The following is a 23,084-nucleotide window of genomic DNA, read 5'->3' on the forward strand; positions in this document are numbered from 1 at the left end:
TCTGATTGCTGTCTGTCTATGGATTTTTCCAGCCTATTAAACTTTTCATTATGTTCCTGAATAATCTTTCTGAGTTCTTCAGTTGCTTTATCTGTGTGTTCCTTGGTTTGTTCTGCCTATTGCCGCATTTCCTTCCTGATGTGTTGAAGTGTTCTGTATATTAAACTTTTGTGGTCTGCATCTGGTAATTCCAGGAACGCACTTTCATCTAGAAGATCCCTGGATTCTTTGTTTTGAGAGCCTGTTGAAGTGATCATGGTCTGTTTCTTTATGTGACTTGATATTGACTTGTCGCCAAGCCATCTATAAGTTATTGTATTAGTTCATGCTTGCTTACTGTGTTGTAGCTGCTTGCTTTGTTTTGTTTTGGTATACCGCTATGGGTTGCTTGAGTGAGCTAACTTGATTATTTTTGCCTTTGGAGCTCTGGTGTTCTGTCTCCAGCTGGCTAGAGCTGTTATCAGGTATATCAGTCTAGGAGTCCATTCAGTTTTCTTGTATGAATTCAGCTCAGGTTTCCAGGTAGCTGACCATCAAGTGTGTGGTACAGGCTCTGTCCTACAGTCTTGGAGGGACAGGGGTGATTGGCGTATATACCGGTATCTGATTGAAGCAGGGGGTCACACTCTGAACAAGGCAGGAGTCTGAGAACCGACCCCCTAGTGTCTCTGAGGAAAATGCGTCCCTGTTCCCTAGAGCGTGCTGGTGGGTGGGCTCTGCAGAAGGACCATGGGCACCCAAAGATTTTGTTGTAAGGACTGGGAGGTACCAGTTATCCCTGGGGCCATGTCACGGGTGGCTAGGCGACCCTAGTGGAGCCACCAGCCCTTAGTTCCCTGTTGTGGGTAGGTGAGGACCTTGTTTAATAGGCAAAGCAATGTCAAACGTCAAACACCTACCTCTCCACTGCACTGCTGAATGGTTGGAGTTTGCCAACAAGGGCCTATTCTCCTGAAATAGGCCCACACAGGTCCATGCAGAAGGGAAAGGTGCTCAAGGTCCACGGACGGTTTATGCCTGGACAGGAGCCGCTTCTGTCCTGAGCTCCCCCCAGTTAATGGAACTAGCAAATTATCTTTTCCCCCAGTTGCAAATTTTTTCCTTCCCCAGGGCCGGGAGGATGGCTCCAGGTGCTCACCAAGGTCTATCTCAGGCCCAGGGGTGTAGCCGCGGAAACTGGGTTGGGATTGGGGGGCGGGGGCGCGGTAAAATATATGCAAGTACTTAGCTTTTGCCCAGAGCACCCTTCTGCTCAGGTTCTGGAGGTGTGAGTGGGCTGTGTGGCTGCTGCTTCTCCCTGAGGAAACTGTGGCGGAAGGCTAGGACCAGCCCGCCACCACCGCTGCCGCCGCCGCTGCCGCAGCCACTCTTGGAATGGTGCCTGAGGGCTCCCCGATTCAGGTCCGGTAACTCCTCTCTGCTTCTGAACAGCCTCTTCCTCCCCCTGCCCCTCAGTTCGTTGTCTAAGCTTGCCTTTGATGCTCAGGGCTCCCAGCTTGTCACAAATATACTCGTTTCGCTTGTTTTTTTGGGTCTTTGTTGTAAAGAGGGCTCGAGGGAAGCGTCTGTCTATTCTGCCATGTTGGCTCTGCCTCTAAACCAAATCTTTTGCAATTAAAAAAATTTTTTAAAAGTCATGGAAGTCTGGAAATTAACGCATCATAAACATTTTCAAATCACATCAGGGAAAACCATTTAGGAAAAGAAGTTAAAGAAATGATTAAATTCTACTGTCTTCTTTAAGTTTTTTGAAAATATGTTAACTGATCTTCTAAAAGTTGATGTTTCCATTATACAATAGAACTAAATTCCTTCCTTCCATGATAGAGTTGTCTGGAATTCAGAAACTCACTGTATCCCAGACTTTTTAATGAAGATAAAATTTCTTATTGTCATCTATTTATTAAATACTGAAAATAAAATGATCTTATTTCATTGAATCAACCATTGTCAAGGAAAAATAGTGAGAAAATTCTAAATCATGTACAATAGGTTTAATTTTAAAATATGGGCTAATGTGATGATTTTCTTTAGTGAGTTATGAGTACAAACTACAGGTTTAGAAGAAATGCCCCCAAATCAAGGAGCAGTTTTGGGGTAATCTTAGGGCAAGTGCTTTCCTCTGCATAGTTCTTTCTTTTGTGAATTTTGAAGTGCTTAGCAAATATTAATGAACTATTCCTAAGAACTAGACATTGTTTTGAAATCTAAATTTCACAATCAAGACTAAGATTGATCAGCTCCCTGCCCAGGGTTTTAGTGAGATGGTGGCAGATAACAGATAACTGGAGGTGACCCGCTGACTAACTGCCTTCATTAAAACACCACTGTTTGATTAGCAATCACATTCTAACCATTTTGGTTCCAAGGTAAAAATAATTTACTGAAAACTCTTAAAAGCCTTTTCACGTTTTAAAACAACAACACATATCTCAGGTGTGATGTATCCACCTGGCAGCGCCCCTGGGCTCTTCATGTTTGTCTGATAATGACGTTTCACTATTCTCAGTGTTGGACACCCAGTCTTTGTGAGAACTTGTGATTTTTATCAAAGAGAAGGCAATTAAATGCTGTTATTTGGGAATTATCGATCAGGGATCTTATCACAGGAGAAGCAGTTGCTGTCCCTTCCAGCGGGGAAACAGAACAGCAACAGTCCTGTGTGAGGCACAATAGCCTAACGTGATTAGAAACCGAGCAAATCCTGGCTTCTCTCGAGCTGCGCTCCCCCACAGGCTGAATTATAGCTCTCCTACCAGGTCCTACAGCGCCGAATGATGTCATAGGATCTGCAGTTCAGAGATGAAAGGGATAAACGCAGAACCCGCTGGCACTGGGAACAGCTCCCAGCACACAATCCACAGCACAGCTCGGGAACCGAAACGCTGCGGATCCGGCCACTCAACCCAGCATGGCAGAGCCTTCGGCGGTCCCCCCCTGCAAGAAAGAGGACGGAAACAACGCCATCCGTGGTTAACAAAAGAATGTGTCGACTAGGAGGCGGGAGGGGACTACCTGCTGACGCGAACTGTCTTGATATGCACGCATGTATATAAACTCAGCCCTGCCTTTGATGTTTGCCGACTGATCACCGATCAGATTACAGGCATTTCATTTCCCTGCTCGTCTGCCTTTGATCTGCATGGTTAATTTTATTTTCCTGGATTTGAAGTTTCGTCTGGGCTTGTGCTGACATACATTTTTGGGAAGGTAGAAGCATTTGGCAGAGAAGTGCTGCCAAGGAGAAACTAAGTTGCTGCGAGGGTGAACGCTGGGAAGGCTTCAGCACGCTGCAGGTACTGCTTTAGTTCTGTTTTGTTGTAGCTTTCCCTGGACTTTTTGTGTGTGTTCTAAAAAAGACGGATTTGATTCATTAAAAACAAGCATTTCGAAGGTTGAACGCTACATTACGTTGCATGAATGTATCGTACTAAACATGAAATGATGCCGTTTTTAGTAGTTTGTACAAGATCATCTGCAATCTGTCAGGCAAGATTTACTTGTAAATGAGTTGTTCCAACAGGACAAAACAGAAGAGGGCCAACTTTAGCATGCAAGGAGTGCTTCAGACCCAGATTGGTAGCTCTAATTGCTCCAAGTGTTTACAGTTACTTTATTTAGTAAATAGTAGTTTACTTGATGCAAATGCTTGCCTTTTTTTCTTACATAAAAGAGTAAATTGCATCTCTTGTAATACTGTTTATTTATTCTCTCACCTCAAGGGTGTCAAACTATCAAATACAATCCCTTCCGCAGTGTGTATACTCTAGGGAATCACTGAACAGGCGTGCAATTATGATTAAACTCTTTGAGGTGGAAAACAGAAGAATGCATAAAGAATGAATGTAAAGTTGCACTAAGCTTGGCTTAAAATACTGTCGTGATTTTCTTTAACTTTTAGAAATAGTACCAGCCTATTTGCAGCAACATTCACAATGTTAATATTCCTGAGTTAACATTTACTTTAAATTTAGAGTGACAGCTGCTGTAAGTTAAATGTACCAACCGTTTATGAAAACTGAGTAATCAACAGTTATTACATTACGTAAAGTGTTTTAGTCACATTTTCGCTGTAGTTAATGTCCAACACAGCAAAACTAAATTATATACTAAATTTAAAAGCTAACTGCGAATTCTTTGTCAATTCAATGAGGAAGAGCATGTACACACACACACACACACACACACACGAGTAAAACCCTTACATTGAGATACGAGAGCTGAATGCACTGGGGAAGTAAGAGCCCCAGGTTCACAGTGTTCATTCGAATGTTCTAGTCTTAAGTTTATTTCAGCAAAATATTTAATTATCATCACAATAGTCTATTTTATGCTGGCTGAACCACAGGAAAATTATAAGTGATAAGACCAGTTACCATTTAGTCTGAAATTCTGGTGGAACAAGAAGGGTCTAATGAATTTCATTTCATGTGTAATTAATTTTTCAAAGCCGATTAATTAAAACTACTTTCTAAACTTTTCCCCTGGTAATTATGGCAGGTAATTAGCATTGTTTGCTTAATTTTAAAACTTTGATAGCTGTTAAGTAGAGATTATTTAAAACCGTGCTAAACTGACTATGGTTTTTAAAGTGTGTCAGTAAGAATTTCATCTGAAAGACTTAACTGTTGTTTTTAGTCATGCTAAAAAAAAAAAAAAAAAACGAGGCATTTAAATTTTTATTCTTCTAACTATGCAGCAAGTAATATTTACAAATCATGGAGCAGCAGTTAAGGTTTTTTTTTTTTTTTTTTTAGTTGATGCTGATTTTTGTTTGCTTAAAAAAAATCATCTTTAAATCACAAAAACAGTATTAATGTTCACATTCAGATAAAGAAAATTAACCTTTTAAAATAATGGCTGAAGACCCCCCCCCCCCCCCCAAAAAGAAGATACCTAAAAAATAGCTTGCTTAAGAACTTGGCCATTTAGTTTGTATTTGGAATTTTAAACATGTTCACATGACCGCTGATTCTGTTACTAGGTTCGTTTTAACAAATACAGCTTTTCCTCAGCACAAAACAAAGGGGAGAATTAGCATTTATCTGATGAATTTAGGCTTTGTAGATGAGTAGCTTGGGCAAGTCAAGTCCTTGAAAATCCACTCCAGTGTCTGAATTAATTCAGCTAATTGTTTATTTCTTGTGTCTTTTTTAAGAAATGAAACAGATTTGCATTTGATTTTAAAAAGAAAGATGTCTATTTCTGAATGTGCAGGTACCCTTTCAAGAGGCATGTCCTAATTAATTGCCATAAGATGATCCTGACTGTGATTTAAGTAGATAGAAGCTATAATGATTCTACTGAAGGAAGTCCTTACATTTTTTCAAACCACTTTCGTATCTGTTGCTTCAATGGCAGCTTTGTTAATGCAGAAAGCCCACATCTTCAAAGACTTTTCTTCCTGGTCCTGATGCTGTCACTGATTAGCTATATGACCTCAAGGGAGCCACTTTGCTCAGCTTTCTCAAGTGTAAAATGAGGGGGTTGATCAGGTCATCTTCATGAAATAAGCTGGGCTGGAATTTTTATAGCCATTGTACAGATGAGAAAACTGAGACTATTGGAAAGTAACTTGATTATCTTAACTAAGATTCTGTGGCTAGTGTTTTAAGTCCTGGTCTATTGCTCTTTCCAGTTTACCATGCATGCCTGTTTTCCAACAATTGTTAAAACAGAGGCATCGATCAAAGAACAATCTCAATTTGGAGACAGAGATAGCCACTTCCTATCATAGTACATTTTTTATTTCCATGACAAATATATTAATCAACTGAATTAGTCTGATTATTTCCCCACTGTTTCTTTTGCTTCTGTATTCCTAAGCAGTCTAAACACAATTACTGCTATATCTGATTTGCCATACCACTGAAAATCATTTTCACCAAAAATTTAATATATCAATGCAGTGTGGAATTGTATATATTTATGTGGCTCTCTCCGGGTCTATATATACACACATTTTTGTGTTGTCAAGGAATTGATCTTTTCTTAGAAGTTGCCAATGGAATTCATGAATAGTGTGTTAATTAAAGGTCATTATTCCTCAAAAGAGCATCCCCGAGGGATTCTGTGAGATTTCAGTTTGCAAATTCAATATGGGTTTCATACATATGGTATGTGTTCCATACAATTAGATTATGGAAACAAAATCCTTGAACATGTTTTTAATAATCTTTTCTGTTTTTTATTTCTTTCTTGGAAAAAAATCATATTTCTCATTGAAAAAAATTAATTTACTTATTGACTGTAAATTATATACAAATATACTGCTCTTTAGGCCAAATAACTGTCACTTCTGGTAAGTCCTATCACTTTCATAAAGATCGTATAAAGCTTTACAAAGATTCCAAAGTATTACTACATAATATTCACCAGTATTTATTGAGTACTTGTGTGCCAGGAATGCTAACAATAATTTTAGAAACATTACCTTATTTAAATTCACAAAAACTGAATTTTTCATCCCCATTATACAGAAAAGTAAAGTGAGTCTCAAAGGGTTAAATAGCATGTACACGAGCATATGGCAAATTAAGCAGTAGAGCTCTATTTGATCCTCAGTCTATCTTTCAAATTGTAGGCTTTTTTGTTCTAGGGCAAGGCAGTTAATTTTTTCTAAGAATTATAGATAGTTGAACTAGACTACATATTGTCAAAAGTTATAGCTGAAATTTTGGCCAAGAAATAGGCTCCAATTTTTTTCTTTCTTTTGATATATGAGAACTGTTGTAACTGTCTGATAGTTTTTCCATCAGTTAGTCTAGAAAATTAAGCCAGAAAGGACATCAAGACATAATCCATTCTTCCTCTGTCTCAAGACTGAACCCAGCTCAGGGGTCCACCATATGTCTGGCCAGACTCTCCTGTGATGGCAGGAACTAGTCTAAGGCAAATTAACAGTTTGGTGTGCCTTCAAAGATTAATTCTTTACAATGTTGTCAGCCTCATTTAGGGGCTGTTTGAAGCCTGTGAAAAGAAGGCTAAAGGAGACTCCTGGTGACTGTGCTACATTTCTCCTCCCCTGTCCCGAGCCATATGGCTTTGGCCCCCTAGTTATCTCCCCAGCTCCACAAACTTGCTGAAATCCCCACTCAGAAGTTACCAGGACTCTCATCCCTAAACATGTTGTTGTTGGGTGCCGTCCAGTGGATTCCAACTCATAATCAACCCCATGTGGAGTAGAACTGCCCCATAGGGTTTCCTAGGATATAATCTTTATGGGAGCAGATCACCAGGTCTTTCTCCCTCAAAGCCACTGGTAGGTTTGAACTGCTGACCTTTCGGTTAGCAGCCGAGCACTTAACCATTGGGTCACCAGGGCCCCTTGTCCTTAGACATAGAAGGTAGTTAACACCATTCACTGTAACTTAAATTTGCTCTTTGGTGAGAAGAGGGAGGGGGAGGTGGAGGCGGAGTGGGGGTCCCAACCAACTTTATCCTTTCAACCAAAACCACACTCTTTCCGAGAGGAGTACTGGTAAGCACAGCTTTCTCCAGCCTGTCAAACTTTCGCAGTATTTTGGCAGCCCTACAGCCCACCATGAGCTGTTGCCCGGCAGCCTGTTCTTTAATTCAGCTCTATGCAGAGGAATCCACCATGTTGACCAGGAGGAGGGAGGAGTGTCTATGGCCTGTCTCTTCTCACATAAAACAGATTAAAAAAAAAAAAGTCCAGCCAATGGGGGAGCTTGGGGCAAAGATGTCATAAACTCACAAACATTTATGCAAGTGCTAAAATTTACAACTTTGCTCCATAAATACCATGGGTTTGGCATTATAAACACTAAATAACCTCCTTGGCCTTTTCATGTCTATTAGCCTGTGCATTACTGGTATGGTGAAGAGTATATTAGTGCTCAGGGACCCTGAACCAGCTTTCTTATTAACTTAGTGTGTGACTATGAGCAAGCCACTTGGCATCTGGCCTCACAATTCCTCCCCCAGCCCACACTCACAGTCTATAACTGGTAGCAGTGGGTGGTGGAAATTATTTGAATAGCTCAGCCTTGGTTTTTTTTTTTTTTTCTTCCTTATTTTCTTAACTACTTTTGGTAAACTTTATTAATTTCTGAGATTCTCACTCCATTTATGAATTAATTCAACAAATTTTAATGAGTATCTACTATGGACCAGGTCCTGCTCTATTACAGCAGTAAACAAAATTCTTTATTCTTCTGTAGCTTGCATTCTATTACTTTTTCCTGAGGAATCTGTGTTTTTTGCAAATAACGCGCCCATGTAAGTAACGCGCCCATATATATAATGCACAGCACGGCTTGATTACGAAACTAGCAAGGGTGCTTGCACAAGTGGCAAAAACATACAATGCGTATGTTACATGAGTGAAAATATGGTAGCGTTTTATGCTAGAAATTACCAGAAGTCAAATACTTTTCCATTAGTTTTGCTTCCAGTGAGCTAGCTTATCACTGTAACTTTTTTTTCCCCCAGAAGTATGTGCTTCATTAGCTCAACTTCTTTGGAAAAATGTCTAAAGCAAATGCACTCTGTATCAGCTGAATTATTGCTAACATTAGCTTCAGAAAACAGACGCTTACCATGATCTTAAAACAAACACCTCTACCAAGATCTTCGTAACAATTTGGCATTTTCAGTAAAAATTTCCACCATTAATGATAGCCAGTGTTTTAAAGGGAGAAAAATTCTCCCAGCCCTAATTCTGAATTAGCCTAAGAGTCATATGACTTTTTTTGTACTACCACTGGTGTTCAACTGTTGTCCTGAGTTTTCACTTAGATACTGTCTCCAGATTGTATAAACACTCAAACTGAGGTAAAGTTGTAAGCCTATTTATTTAAATGACCCTGTCTATAAGAGTGAGATGCACATAGGAGCTAGAATAGAGCAGTTTACCATTTCAGTCCTCATTTATTTACTGATACTAGGCATTGCATGGAGTCCTGGGGTGGTGCAAACACTTGCACCATGGGAGAATGTCCTGGTGATCAACATCTGAAAAACGAGCCATTGAAAACCCTACGGAGCACAATTTTACCCTGACACACATGGGGTCTCCATGAGTCAGGGTCAACTCGACAGCAACTGGTTAGGTACTGCAAGCTCTACAAAAGCAATATGTTCTTGTTGTTAGTTGCCATTTGTAGACTCCTACTTATGGCGACCCCATGTGTATCAGAGTAGAACTGTGCTCCCTATGGTTTTCAATGGCTGATTTTTTCAGAAGTAGATCCCTATTAACTATGGCTACTATTTAGTGAGCACTTACTTTGGGAACCCTGCAGGTGCAGTGGTTAAGAGCTATGGCATGCTACAGCTGCTAACCAAAAGGCTGGCAGTCGGAATCCACCAGCCACTCCTTGGAAACCCTATGGAGCAGTTCCGCTCTATCCTATAGGGTTGCTATGGGTGAGAATCGACTTGATGGCAACGGGGTTTTTTTTTTTTTTTTCTGGTTACTCTGATCCAGGCATTGGGTTACCCATTGCTGTTGAGTCAATTCCAACTCATAGAGACCCTGTAGAACAGAGTAGAACTGTTCCATAGGGTTTCCACGGCTGTGATCTTTATGGAAGCAGACTGCCACATCTTTCTTCCACCAAGTGGCTTGGTGGGTTCCAACCACCAGTCTTTTAGTTAGTAGCTGAGTGCTTAAGGAGCCACCAGGGCTCCTTAAGTGCTCTAAATACATTATATTATTTAATAATCACCAGAGAAGCAACTCATTTTACCTGTGAAGAAACTGAAGCTCAGAATGGTTAAGTAACTTCTCCAAGGTCATGTAACTAGTGACAGGCAGTATTGGCATACAAGACCGGGTTATCTGATGCCCAGCCCAATGGTGCTAACAACAGGATCTCTCTTCATAGTGAGTAAACAAGCTTACTTGGGAAAGTAATCAAATAAACACACGTGAAACGATTCAAGAACTAATGAACTGAAATCAAAGCCAAGATCCAGCTACTCCCTTTACTCATTCATTTTATGTTAAAAAAAGAAAGAAAGAAAAAGAGCTGATGAACTAAATAATGAGGTTTTTTTTTTTTTTTGTCTCTAAGTACAAAAGGAGGTCAGAGAGGAACAAGAGCATGTTTGGCTGAAGTTAAAGAAGGTGGGTCCTGAGCTGGCAGATTAAACTCTGCTCAGAAGACTTGTATTGAACATTTGTTTGAGGGCTTGATACTATCAGAGATACAAGTTTGAACAAAACGTGCCCCTTCTCTGGAGAAGATTTTAACTCCTTGAGGAAGAAAGCTAAGTATGCAAATGCTTAGGACACAAAAGCAGAATGCGGCATGCTTTGGAGATAATTATAGCCTGGAAGTAGGGAAAACCTCATGAGAATACAGGTGGTCCCCAGTTTACATCAGGGTACCATTCTGACAACTCCATCATAAGTAGGTTGACATAAAACAAAATACCTCAATTTTTTTTTAATTTTCATTATTATTGCTTTTTATTATCCGTATCTTTATAAATCTGATCTTTATTTGTCTTTGGGGGTTGGACACATTACATATAAACCTACAGATGTATTTTAATATTGTAGGCAGTACATATTACTAACAACAACAACAAAAACAAGATATACAAAAAAAAAAAAGCAGCTGGTCATATGTGTGGTTTGTCGTAACTGCAGTACGTTGTAAGTCGGGGATGCACTGTAGTGGCTTTTGAGCTGGGTCCTAAAACATGAGTAAGATCTTAAGTCAGAAAGGTAAGGGAAATGGATGAGCACAAAGAGGAAACTTAAAGAGCAAAGGGAAGGGCAAGTTGAGGCCACACTAGAGACAAGGCACGTAGACTAGTTTGGCCAGAATATGGTGTGTGGTCTGGAGGAGAGAGAGATAAGGCTGAACACGTGGGTGGAGCCCAAACTTGGGAATCTTTGAATCTTTGAATGTTAATCCCAGATGTGGAAAAGCCACTCTTTACAATGAGAAGCCTCTTGTAAATCTTTTAACTTAGCAGGGATGAAAGGTGGAAAGTAGGACGGCTGGGCAGAGCAGCAGGAACGGAGGTGGTTGGCTGCAGAGACACTCAGGTACAGTGGGAGGTAGGGAGAGAAGGCCTGTGCTGTGGTGGAGGCCGTGGGCAGGAAAAGGGAAGAGTAAGGAAGGGCGAATGCAGGGGTCATTTCAAAGGGAGAAACAAGGACTCAGTGTAACAAAGATTCTCTGAGTATCCACTATGTGCTAGGCTTCCCGGTATTAAAGAAAAAGAGACACACCCTCAGGAAATTGAAGTCTGTTTGGGGAAAGAAACTCAGATAACTTCACTATAATGTGGTACTGAGCATGGTAGTGATTATACAGTGCTGTAGGATTACGAGGTAATGGTCCACAGGTAGGATAGAGGGTAAAGGAGAGAGAAGAATCAAAGTTACAGCATTTCTAGCTCAGAAGATCAAAAGAACACAGGTACCCACAGAAATAGAGAACGGGGAGCAGGCTACTACACCCTTCCAAAAATGAATGCAACATGGTGTGGCAGATCCCGGGGGGAGGAGATCTTTGAGTTGTCTGGCCCTCTACTCACTAGCTTACAGACTGAGACAGACTAGGAAAAAAGGCCCGGCGATATACTTTTGCAAATCAGCCAATGAAAATCCTGTGGATCACAAGAGTGCTATCCACACTTGATCACAGGGATGGCAGAACTGGGCAGCGTTTCATTCTGTTGTGCATGGGTCACCGTGAGTTGGGGGCTGACTCAACCACAACTAAAAACAACAACACTGTGAAACTTAGGGTCTACAGAAGAAACATAAAACTTGGTCCCATTTCAAAGAGACCTGCAATTTAGCTGGGAAGACAAAACCAACACTTGAGAAATGGGGAATGTCCCTTTGTCCCAAAGTGATGTACAGTACCTGTGGTTTGCAGGAATCTCACCCACGGAATCTCACTGGACGGATACAACAATCATTGCTTACATTTCTGTAGCATTCTACTTTGGACGAGGTGCTTTTTACATACAGTATTCTTTTAATCCATCCAACAAATCCGTGAAATGAGCAAACGATAGCTCAGACGTGTAAACACGCCTTACATAAGGTAACAGTTACACCTCGGGCCCAGGCCCTGTGCTCTCCCGCATCACCACTAGTTTCCCGGCTGGTTGAGTGACCCTGGAAGACGGACTTGGCTGGTCCTAGGGGAGGAAAAGGAACCGCTGGCGATGTGTAGGACGCCCAGGCCCTTAGAGCAAGCCCTAGGTGAGCACCTGCTGGAACAATGCATCAGTGAATGAAGGTGGAGGCTCTTCTTAGTGAGCCGGGTCTTCATCAACCCTAGCAAACGTACCACAATCTGGCCATCTTTTAATGGCCATGTTTTTCCCGGGGCCTCTTCTCCTCTGGGGAGCCCTTGTGGCGCAGCGGTAAAGAGTTCGACTGCTCCTTGGAAACCCTATGGGGGCAGTTCTACTCTTTCCTATAGGGCAGTGTCAGTCGAGATCGATTCCATGGCAAAGGGTTTGGGTTTCTTTCTTTCTTTGTGGTTTTCTCCTCTGCAGAAGCAGGCGCTGGGCAGGATGCGACCCGGCAAAGGGCAAGCACAAAGGCACCAGCAAAACACGCCAGGGTGGACAAGAAGACTCCCTGCTTTCTCCGAAGAAAGTTTCCCTAACGCAACCAAGCTCTTCGGTCTTGGGGTCGCTGGAGGTCGGCCTGAGGGACGGGTTCGTACCCTCCTGCAGCCGCGGGGTACCGGGCGCAGGAGAGCCCGCGACCTCCGCGGGGAGAGTTGGGCAGGAGGTGACTGTGGGAGCGCAGGGGGCGAGGCCGGAGCGCCGAGGGGCGGGGCGCCGGGCGGGGGCGGGGCGGGGGCGGGGCGCCGGGCGGCGGTGGTTGCCCGGCTACAGGGCGCGCTGCGAGGGTGTAGCCGGAGGTGTTGAAGTGGGTTGCCAGAGAGGACCCGCAGCCAGCTTCGCGCCCCTCGCCCTGCTGCCCCGCCAGCTCTGCGTCCCCCCAGCCTCTGACTGCGGTCCGCACCTGTAGGGCTGGACGTGGTGCGCCGTCCGCGGAGCCGCCCTGGTGACTGGAAAGGTGGGTAGGTGACCAGCTCCGGCCGGGGACTGCGCGGCACTGCCCAGGTCCCGGCCTTCGCCCCGTGGTATCCTCGCTCGAGGCGCGTCCGGGGAAGAGGCGGCTGCCCGACGCGTGGGAGGGGGGCGCAGGCCGGAATGCTCTCGTGCAGAGGAGGGGTGCTGAGCAGGGGGAAGGCGACCCCGCGGAGGGGCGACAGCCAGGGAGAGAAGGGCACAGGAGGTGCGGAGATGCCCCAGCTTTGCCAAGAAGCTGGAGGCGCGAGAGTGTGAGCGCCTGGTACCTGTTACCAGGGGCCTCGTACGCTGAGATCTGCTTCTAAGGCAGAAATATGTGAGTATTTAAATAAGCCGAGTGATGCTTACCCCGGACAGTAGGCGACGGCCGCCTGTCTTGGCTGGAGGCGCAGCGGAGCCGCGGGTGCCGGACCGAGCCGGCCCGCGCGAGGAACTAGCTGCTCTGGGGAGTCAGCTGAGAAGGAGAACGGTCAAGATTTGTAAGTGCCCCCCCATAAACTGTCTGTGGGAAACGAAAGTTTCATAAATGTCAGCCGTGTATATTAGTACAGTGATTTGTGTTGTCTTCTTTAGAGAGAGGGGTTAGTTCTCAGTCCTTTGACATTTTTTGATGCCATTAGAAATTGAGCTAATACACTCTTGGAGATCAAGTTTGACAGGATCAAAATTGTATCATCTGCTTTGTTGGCAATGAACTATTCATCTCGCCTACATTTACTATTGTAAGAAACTGCCTCACTTGGGTTGTGTTTTTTTTTTTTTTCCAATAAAGGACTCAATTTGCAAACAAACAAAACCCTAAGCATTGTTCAGTAGTTCTTTAAAAGAGTTTAATTCAAAATATTGATGAAGATGTAATTCTCTTAATAATGGTTTTTCTTGACTAGGAAACAATTTCTTTGTATAAACAGGAAATTGTTGCTGTTAAACATGACTTATGCAAACAGAGGAATTTATTTTGATGTTGTTATTTCATGATCAGACACTTTTGTGCAAAAGGGAGGATTATATTGCATTAGCTCTGTGTGTCTTCTGTTGTGCCGTTTCACCTTAGGCGTTTTGGCCAATGCTGCTTTCATGTAGTTTTAAATTATATTCTCTTTCAAGCACCGCTTATTATCCAATTTGAAGATATGTAACAAAAGGGCTGAATGTGCCAAAAATTGAGTCCTACTGTAGAAGACAGTTTTTTGAGGTTATTATTCATAGAGATGTGAGTATTTAAAAAGGATTTTTCTTTCTATGGCATTTATCACCTTCTGGAATAATACAGAACATAGAAATGCAGTTCCATTTTGAAAATATTGCCTTGACTTCAGTACATGGAGCATTATCATGAGCTCTGTAAGGCCTTTACTTTTTAATCTCTGAAAAATCTACTTTATTACCATAGGCCACATGGTTTTATTGACTTTAGAATTTTTTTTCCACAGTAAATGCTAACTCTGGGAAGTTGTGTTAGTATTTCCTGGGATAATCAGGGAAGTTATTTGTACTTCTGACAGCAGTCCCCGAGGATTCTTGAGTCTAGGCTAGGTCTTGAATTTGAAGCGAAGGGCACATAAGACTGTGCACTTGAAGTTGCACTGTTAAGTGCCTTCCTTATCCAGAACACTTGAATACACAGTGGTTAAAATGTTCAGCTGCTAACCAGAAGGTTGGCAGTTCGAACCCACCAGCTACTCCATGGCCAGCTACTCCGTGGGAGAAAGATGTGGCAGTCTGCTTGCGTAGAGATTACAGCCTTGGAAACCCGGTGGGGCAGTTCTTCTCTGTCCTATAGCATCACTGTGAGTCGAAATCGACTTGACGGCAACAGGTTTGGTTTTTTGTTTTGGGGTTTTTTTTTTGGTATAGGGTCACTATGAGTCAAGATCAACTCAACGGCAAGGAGTTTTTTTTGTTGTTGTTTTTTGTTTTTGGATATAGCTATATGAGAGGTTTTTAAAAAGAAGAGAATTTTTTTTCTTTTTACTTCAGATGATTATGAGCTTTTAAATGGAGACATTTAATAGTCACACAACCAGTTGCTGTTGAGTTGACTCCCACTCATGATGACACCGTGGGTGTCAGAGTAGGACTGCGCACCTTAGGGTTTTCAGTGGCTGATTTTTCAGAGGTAGATCACCAGGCCTTTCTTCCTAGGCTCCTCTGGGTGGACTATGTTAACCATTTGTACTACCCAGGCATCCCAGAATAGTCACATACTAATCTTAATATATTAATTTGTCAGTGGTAGCACTATTACATGGATTTAGGGCCTTTGGGGGACTTTTTATTTGTTTTATTATTGTACTTTAGATGAAGGTCTACAGAACAAACTAGCTTCTCATTAGACAATTAGTACACACATTGTTTTGTGACGTTGGTTACCCACTCCACAACATGTCAACACTCACCCTTCTTGACTTTGGGTTCCCTGTTACCAGCTTTACTATCCACTCCTGCCTTCTAGTCCTTGCCCCTGGGCTGCTGTGCCCCTTTAGTCTGGTTTTATTTTATGGTCCTGTCTAATCTTTGGCTCAAGGATGAACCTCCGGAGTGACTTCATTACTGAGCTAAAAGGGTGTCCAGGGGCCCTATTCTTGGGGTTTCTTCAGTCTCTGTCGGGCCAGTAAGTCTGGTCTTTTTTTGTGAGTTAGAATTTTTTTCTACATTTTTCTCCAGCTCTGTCTGGAACCCTCTGTCGTGATCCCTGTTAGAGCAGTTAGTGGTGGTAGCCGGGCGCCATCTAGTTGTGCTAGACTCAGACTAGTGGAGGCTGTGGTAGTTGTGGTTCATTAGTCCTTTGGACTAATCTTTCCCTTGTGTCTTTATTTTCTTCATTATCCATTGCTCCCGATGAGGTGAAACCAGTGGAATATCTTAAACGGCCACTCACAAGCTTTTAAGACCCCAGACATTTGGGGGACTTTTTTGAATTCTGTTAACACTCCTGAAGAGAATTTGATTTCCCTTTTTCAGACCTATTTAAATATCTGAATCTGCCCTTAATCCATCCCCTGTAATTAGCTCCGCCCCTCAAAAAGTAACAAAACACAAACACAGAGACCCAGACATCTTTACCAAAAAACCACACCCACTGCCATCAAGTCGATTCCAACTCATAGTGACCCTATAGGACAGAGTAGAACTGCCCCATGAGGTTTCCAAAGAGCAGCTGATGGATTTGAACTGCCAGTCTTTTGGTTAGCAGCCGAGATCTTAACCACTGCGCTGCCAGGGCTCCAGGCATCTTTAGTACATGAAAAATAGTCAACCTCTTTTAAGCCTGATAAACCAGCATTTAAGGTCAAGCATTTAAAATTCTGGAAAAGGCAAGCATGTTCCATTTGTGTTGAGTACAGTTTGAATAAGTATGCACGCCTTAAATAAATGTACACCCAAATAAATAAACTGACAGCTGCCTAGGAGATAAGAGAGTGACAAACAGTTAAATACAGTTGTCTCATGGCAGCTGATTATTAAATTATAGGCATTTTTAAGTAACCTTGTAACTGAAAAAAAAGAAAGTGATACGAAGAAAAATTCTTTTCATGATTTACTTGTTGAACAGTGAGTTCATCGTATTTTATCTGTCTAAAATGTTTACACTCAAAAGTAAGATGTTTAAACTGCGTCGTGTTATCTTCTAGTCCACACATCACGTAATATGTACCTTTGAAACTGAAGTTTTTAGACCGGGTTTTAAAAAAAAGAAGAACCACACATTAGCAATTATACGAGACAAAGGAACTCGTATGTTTGGAGACTGAAAGTAATTTAGCCACTCTTCAGTCTGCTAGGATGGGTCTAATATGAGGAAATTTCAAAGGAATGGAGGCTACTTATTCTGGAAAAGAACATTACAAATGGTATAAAGAGTGGTTTTGGAGTCTGTTCAGTTTCCCTTCTAAGTAAAAATTTAAACAGCTGTGTTTTAGTGATGGTTCTGCACAATTTTCCTAAGATAGACTGGGTTGAGGTTTCCTTAGTCATTGATGCTACAATCGTTCTATTTATAGTTTAGGATAGAGGTATATTTATGAATTTTGGGAAAGGAATTTTAGTTGCTATATGCTTGTTTCTTTTTGCTTTTATTGAGGTGTATGTGTGTATAACAAATTGTTTGCTTTTTCAACAGTCTTCACGTAGACAATTCAGTGATATTAGTTAACGTTTCTCATGTGCCATATGCTTGTTGATTGAACATCTTGAGAATACTGATGGTGATTTTCCTACATCAAAGCTGAGAGAGTGTATAACGAAAAGGAATAAAAAGTATTAAACCCTATTCTATTTAACTACTTTTTTTTAAAAGTGATTTTAGAAGCCTGACACTGGCCCTTAATGTTTTGAACTTTGGGGGAAATAAAGATATCATATTTGGCAGCAGAATATTTTCAAGCTTGTAGAGATTTTGGTAGAAAATATTTCATGATTTGAAAAAGGGGAATTATTCTCACTTCCTAGCCAAGAGCAATATGTATATTCTTATTACTGCACACCTCTATGAGCTTCCTCGACTACAGCAACGGCTGCCAAGTCTGCTATGTAAGAATGTTGTGCAGAATATAGTGACATCAAAGGCTAGGATACGGTAGAAATGGAACCATGGAGTTATAGTACTATTTGCAAATATCAGTACCCTAAATTTTGAATTAATTTTTCATCCTTTTAGATGTGGAGCTGACACTATTTTTAAACCATTTATGATTATGTTCCAGCATTAAAATGTAAAAGGCTGTGTTTATGGCATTGGGTTTATTTCAATGCTGGTTTTATACATTGTGAGCTTGCCAGTTTACTTAATGTTTATTTTTTGAAAAATCTTTCAGGTTATTGCATATTGGAAAAATGTATGGGTTGAATATAACTTTATTATGTAATGTTAATTCAGTTTTACTAGACAAAAACTGTTAGCTATTGCATACACTGTATACGTTGGATAATAAATCAAATAGCTTTTAAGGGATGGAAAATAAATAAAATTATTCTAGTTATTCCAGTATTCATATTTTGGTCACCTACAAGATCAAAAATAAAGATCATTCTCAGAAGAGTTACTAAATTATTAAAATTAGAAATAAATCTTCCTTCATGGTGTTTGTCAAGATTATAGCACCATATTAAGGGTCTGACCTGAAATTTATTCTACCACAATAATTTATATTTCAATCTCAAGTTAGTTACATATATATTGTTTCAGTCCTTATCAAAAACAAACAAACAGAAAAACATTGCTATCACGTCAATTCCAACTTATAGCGACCATAAAGGAGAGAATAGAACTGTCCCATAGGGTTTCGAAGGCTGTAGCCTTTATGGAAGCAGACTGCCACATCTTTCTCCCACAGAGCAGCTGGTGGGTTCAAACTGCCAACCTTTCAGTTTGGAGCCGAGCGCTTAACCACTTGCACCACCAGGGCTCCTTAAAATTAAAAAAAAAAAACTTAAAATAGTACTTAAACTGGAATAGGGTTTAATACTTTTTATTCCTCTTAGTTATAAAGTCTGTCATTTTTGCTGTAGGAAAGTCCTCACAGCAACCCTAAATAATGAATTTACTCATTCATTCAGCATTCATTGGGCACGTATTTTGAATGATTTATAGTTTTAGAGGGAAGAGAGCTAGGTGTGCAATAGGGAGTGGTGGAGACTGAGGAGCACTAGAGAGTAGCGTTCTCCCATGTAAAGGATGACTGATACTCAGCCCTAGCTTACTGTTGCTTTGACATAGAACTCATGGTTGGGAGATTTTCTAATCTGTCAAGTAAATTCTTAATTTTACTATTGAAAACAACTTGTAGAAATTAAGCACTCGTTCCAGTTAAAAAATGGGCAAAGGAAATGAACAGACACTTTACCAAAGAAGACATTCAGGCTGCTAACAGACACGTGAATAAATGGTCATGATCATTAGCCATTAGAGAAATGCAAATCAAAACTACAGTGAGATACCATCTTACCCCGACAATACTGGCACTAATCAAAAAAACAGAAAATAATAAATGTTGGAGAGGTTGCAGGGAGATTGAAACTCTTACGCACTGCTAATGGGAATGTAAAATGGTACAGTCACTATGGAAAATGATACAGCACCTCTTTAAACAGGTGGAAATAGAAATATCATACGATCCAACAAGCCCACTCCTAGGAATATATCCTAGAGAGATAAGAGCAGTCACACCAATAGACATATGCACACCCATGTTCACTGCAACTTTATATACAATAGAAGAAAGGTGGAAACAACCTAAGTGCCCATCAGTAGACAAATGGATAAACAAATTATGATATATACACACAATGGAATATTACAAAACGATAAAGAACAATGATGAATCCATGAAACATCTCACAACATAGATGAATCTGGAGGGCATTATGATGAGTGAAATAAGTCAATCACGAAAGGACAAATATTGTATGAGACCACTATTATAAAAATTCAAGAAAAGATTTACACACAGAAAAAAATAATCTTTGATGGTCACAAGGAAGGGGAGGGGTGAGGATGGGAAATCTCTAACTAAATAGTAAAGAAGTGTCAACTTTAGTGAAGGGAAAGACAAGACAACATAGGGAAAGTCAGCACAAACTGACCAAGGCAAAGCCATAGATGCTTCCTAAACACATTCAAACACCTTGAGGGACCGAGTTGCTGGGGCTGAGGGATGGGGATCATAGTCTTGGGAGACATCTAGGTCACTTAGCGTAACATAGTTCATAAAGCAAATGTTCTACATCCTACTTTGTTGAGTAGCATCTGGGGTCTTAAAAGCTTGTGAGTGGCCATCTAAGATATGTCAGTTGGTTCCATCCCATCCTAAGCAAAAAAGAATGAAGAAAACCAAAGACACAAGGAAAATATTAGCCCAGAGGACTAAAGGACCACATGAACCACAGCCTCCACCAGCCTGAGCCCAGAAGAACTAGATGGTGCCCAGCTACCACCACCATTGGCTCTGACAGGGATCACAATAGAGAGTCCCAGACAGAGCTGGAGAAGAATGTTCAACAAAATTCAACTTCACAAAAAAAAAAAAGACCAGACTTACTGGTCTGACAGAGACTGGAGGAACCCCCAACACTATGGCCCTTGGACACCCTGCTAACCCAGAACTGAAGGCATTCCCGAAGCTCACTTTTCAGCCAAAGATTAGACAGTCCTGTAAAACAAACATCAGCACGTGAGAGGAATGTGCTTCTTCGTTCAATCAAATATACGAGACCAAATGGGCAACTCCTGCCCCAAAGCAAGACAAAAAGGCAGGAAAGGACAGGAAAACTGGACCAATGGACATGGGGAGCCCAGATTGGAAAGGGGAACCCAGATTGGAAAGGGGAACCCAGATTGGAAAGGGGAACCCAGACTGGAAAGGGGGAGTGTGTTATCACATTGAGGGGATTTCAACCTATATCACAAAATTTGTGTATAAATTTTTGAATGAGAAACTAATTTGTGCTGTAAACTTTCTCCTAAAACACAATAAAATTTAAAAAAGAAGAAGAAGAAATGTAGCCTAAAGCAGAGGTGTTAAATCATAGGTTGCAGGGGCTGGAAGAAACTTGTGACATCATCTAGCCCAGATATTCAGTTCTCGGGAATGGACATGAGGAAACTGCCCACAGAGGTGAGACGTTTTGCCCAAGGTCACACAGCTGGCTGATGACAGGCTGGACTCCAATTTTTGCAAGTAGGTTTGGCCCCTACACAGCCTCATTTTCAGCCCAATTTCATGGTAACATCAACCCAAAGGAAAAAGAAACAGCGTCAGAGACTGAGCCAATTGTTATCGGAGGCACAGCAGCTATTTATAAGGCAGGACTATAGTGTTTCCAAGTCCCCAACATATATTAAAAACCCAGATGCAAAAACAAGAAAGTAAGTTCTCAAAATAATAAGTTATTCTTAAAACAATAAAACAAAAATTCCATGCTTCTACCACATTAACTGAAAGACTGGTGTGCTTTGAGTCCACCGATAGGTACCTTGGAAGAAAGGCCTGGTGATCTACTTCTGAAAAAACTCTGATACACATGGAGTCAGCATGAGTCAGTGTCGACTTCACAACAATGTTTTTTTTTTTTGGCTTCACCATGCAGTAAACCAGGCATTATTAGTGCTCCCGCACTGCTTAGCTAGGGCCAGTTTCTCTGCACAAGATCTGCCAAAATGAGTGCTAGGTTCTTCATAGATGTTGTCCAGTCTGGATACTTTGGCAAACTATGAAACTAGCATGGACCCATGGTACATAATCTCAGTAATTCATATGCCTCATGCTTGATAAGTCATTCCCAAATAAACAGAACACTGAGGATGTAAAAACATTTTTCCATCCCTAGACCAGATCCTGAATGCCCAGAAGTTAAAAGCAATTTCAATAAATAACCTTTTTATTGCTTTATTTTTACTTTAAATATTATTACTTAAATATCTAGGTTATTTCATTAAATTTTCCTTCTTTTTTATAAATGCCAAAGAATTTCACAAGGTATTTAATTTTATTCCAGAAAATTCAAGATCACAGTTATAACACTTCACCAGGTAAATTGTTTATTTCTAAAATACTCTTTGGCTGGGATGTATGAAGAAACATTTATGAGATTATCACCCCTGCTAACCTATGAATCCTTTTGTAGTTTTCTCCCCTCTGCCACTTTTCAGGCACCCAACAACTGTTTAATAAAATTTGGCTGAATAAATGGGTAAATCATCACATGTATCCTTATATACCTGTTAACGGTTTTGTTGATGTAGTACTACTCTCCCTAGTGGGATGGGACATTTATGCTGCAGTGTAGGAGGACACAACCCTAAATCTGCACCACATGACTAAAGTCCTGTTCTGGATTCACCCAGGCATGGACTGGAATTCAGTTTTCACTGCTTCTAGGATGTGAGTACTTGGATCCCCCCAGTGTTTTCTCCCATCGTGTGGGAATAAATATCTACTTTTTAGAGTGTGGTTCCAGTTGCTGTCGAGTGGAGTCTGACTCATGGTGACCCTATGTGTGTCAGGGTAGAACTGCGCTCCATCGGGTTTTCAATGGCTGTAATGGCTTGGAAGTAGATCTCCAGGTCTTTCCTTAAGATGTCTCTGGGTAGGTTCGAACTGCCATCTTTTTGGTTAGTAGCATAGTGCTTAACCATTTGAACCACCCAGGACTCCTAGAAATGTGGTAGTAAGGGGAAAAAGTTATTTTTGCAAAGCACTTAACACAGTGATAATTCAAACTTGCAATCTATCCTTAGTCTTTGAACAATTTCTGTGGGGCTGTAGGAATCCTAGAATGCTGCCTAGGAGCCCCTGGGTGGTGCAGACAGTTAAATGCTCGACTACTAGCCAAAAAGTTGGCGGTTCAAACCCACCCAGGGGCACCCCGGAGGAAAGACCTGGAGATCTGCTTCCAAACGGTCACAGCCTTAAAACTCTATGGGATGCAGTTCTGTTCTGCACACATGGGTCGCCATGAGTTGGAACTTACTCAGCAGCAACTGGTAGGGCACTACCTGCCACTTGATGTGACCATCTAAATCATGTCTCACAGTTGTCTAACAGACCACAGTTTTCAAGGACTGTCACATACATTGGATCGTTTGACCCTCAATAATAGTAATCATTAGCAGAAACCACAATGATCGTTAACATTTGTATAAAAAAGCCCATTGCCTCTGAGTGAATTTCGCCTCATAGCGACCCTGTAGGACAGAGTAGAACTGCCCCATAGGGTTTCTAAGTAGCAGCTGGTAGATTTGAACTGCTGACCTTTTGGTTAGCAGCCAAGCTCCTAACCACCGCGCCAACAATTTTTATATTCCAGAAATGGTTTGTATCAATTAACTCTCTTAATAGATGTAAACACTTTACAGCCGTTACCTCACTTAACCCTCCACAGCAATCTCAACTGGTGTTATGTTAGTGGGCTTTGTGTGGGCTCCAGCTCATGGTGACCCATATACAACAGAACAAAACTTACTTGATTCTGTGCCATCTTCACAATCGTTGGTATGCTTGGCCACTGTGTATTTCAAGTGCCTTCCAACCTAGGAG

The 23,084-nt window shown here is 41.4% G+C and overlaps 1 protein-coding gene across 4 annotated transcripts in view; it reads left to right on the plus strand.

The window, feature by feature from the left end:
* The first annotated feature begins 2,526 nt into the window (after window positions 1-2,526).
* The window catches only part of TNFRSF19 (TNF receptor superfamily member 19), a 112,399-nt gene continuing 91,841 nt past the window's right edge, over window positions 2,527-23,084 (plus strand). The window contains exon 1 of one of the 4 annotated variants that reach the window (XM_049867156.1): window positions 2,527-3,296. The gene's annotated coding sequence lies outside the window, so the exon portion shown is untranslated. Of the gene's footprint in view, window positions 3,297-12,820; window positions 13,527-23,084 lie in introns of those variants that run through there. The other 3 variants (XM_049867159.1, XM_049867158.1, XM_049867157.1) reach the window with 3 other exon arrangements.

Source organism: Elephas maximus, chromosome 23, assembly GCF_024166365.1.
Source record: "Elephas maximus indicus isolate mEleMax1 chromosome 23, mEleMax1 primary haplotype, whole genome shotgun sequence".
Taxonomy (NCBI): Eukaryota; Metazoa; Chordata; class Mammalia; order Proboscidea; family Elephantidae; genus Elephas; species Elephas maximus.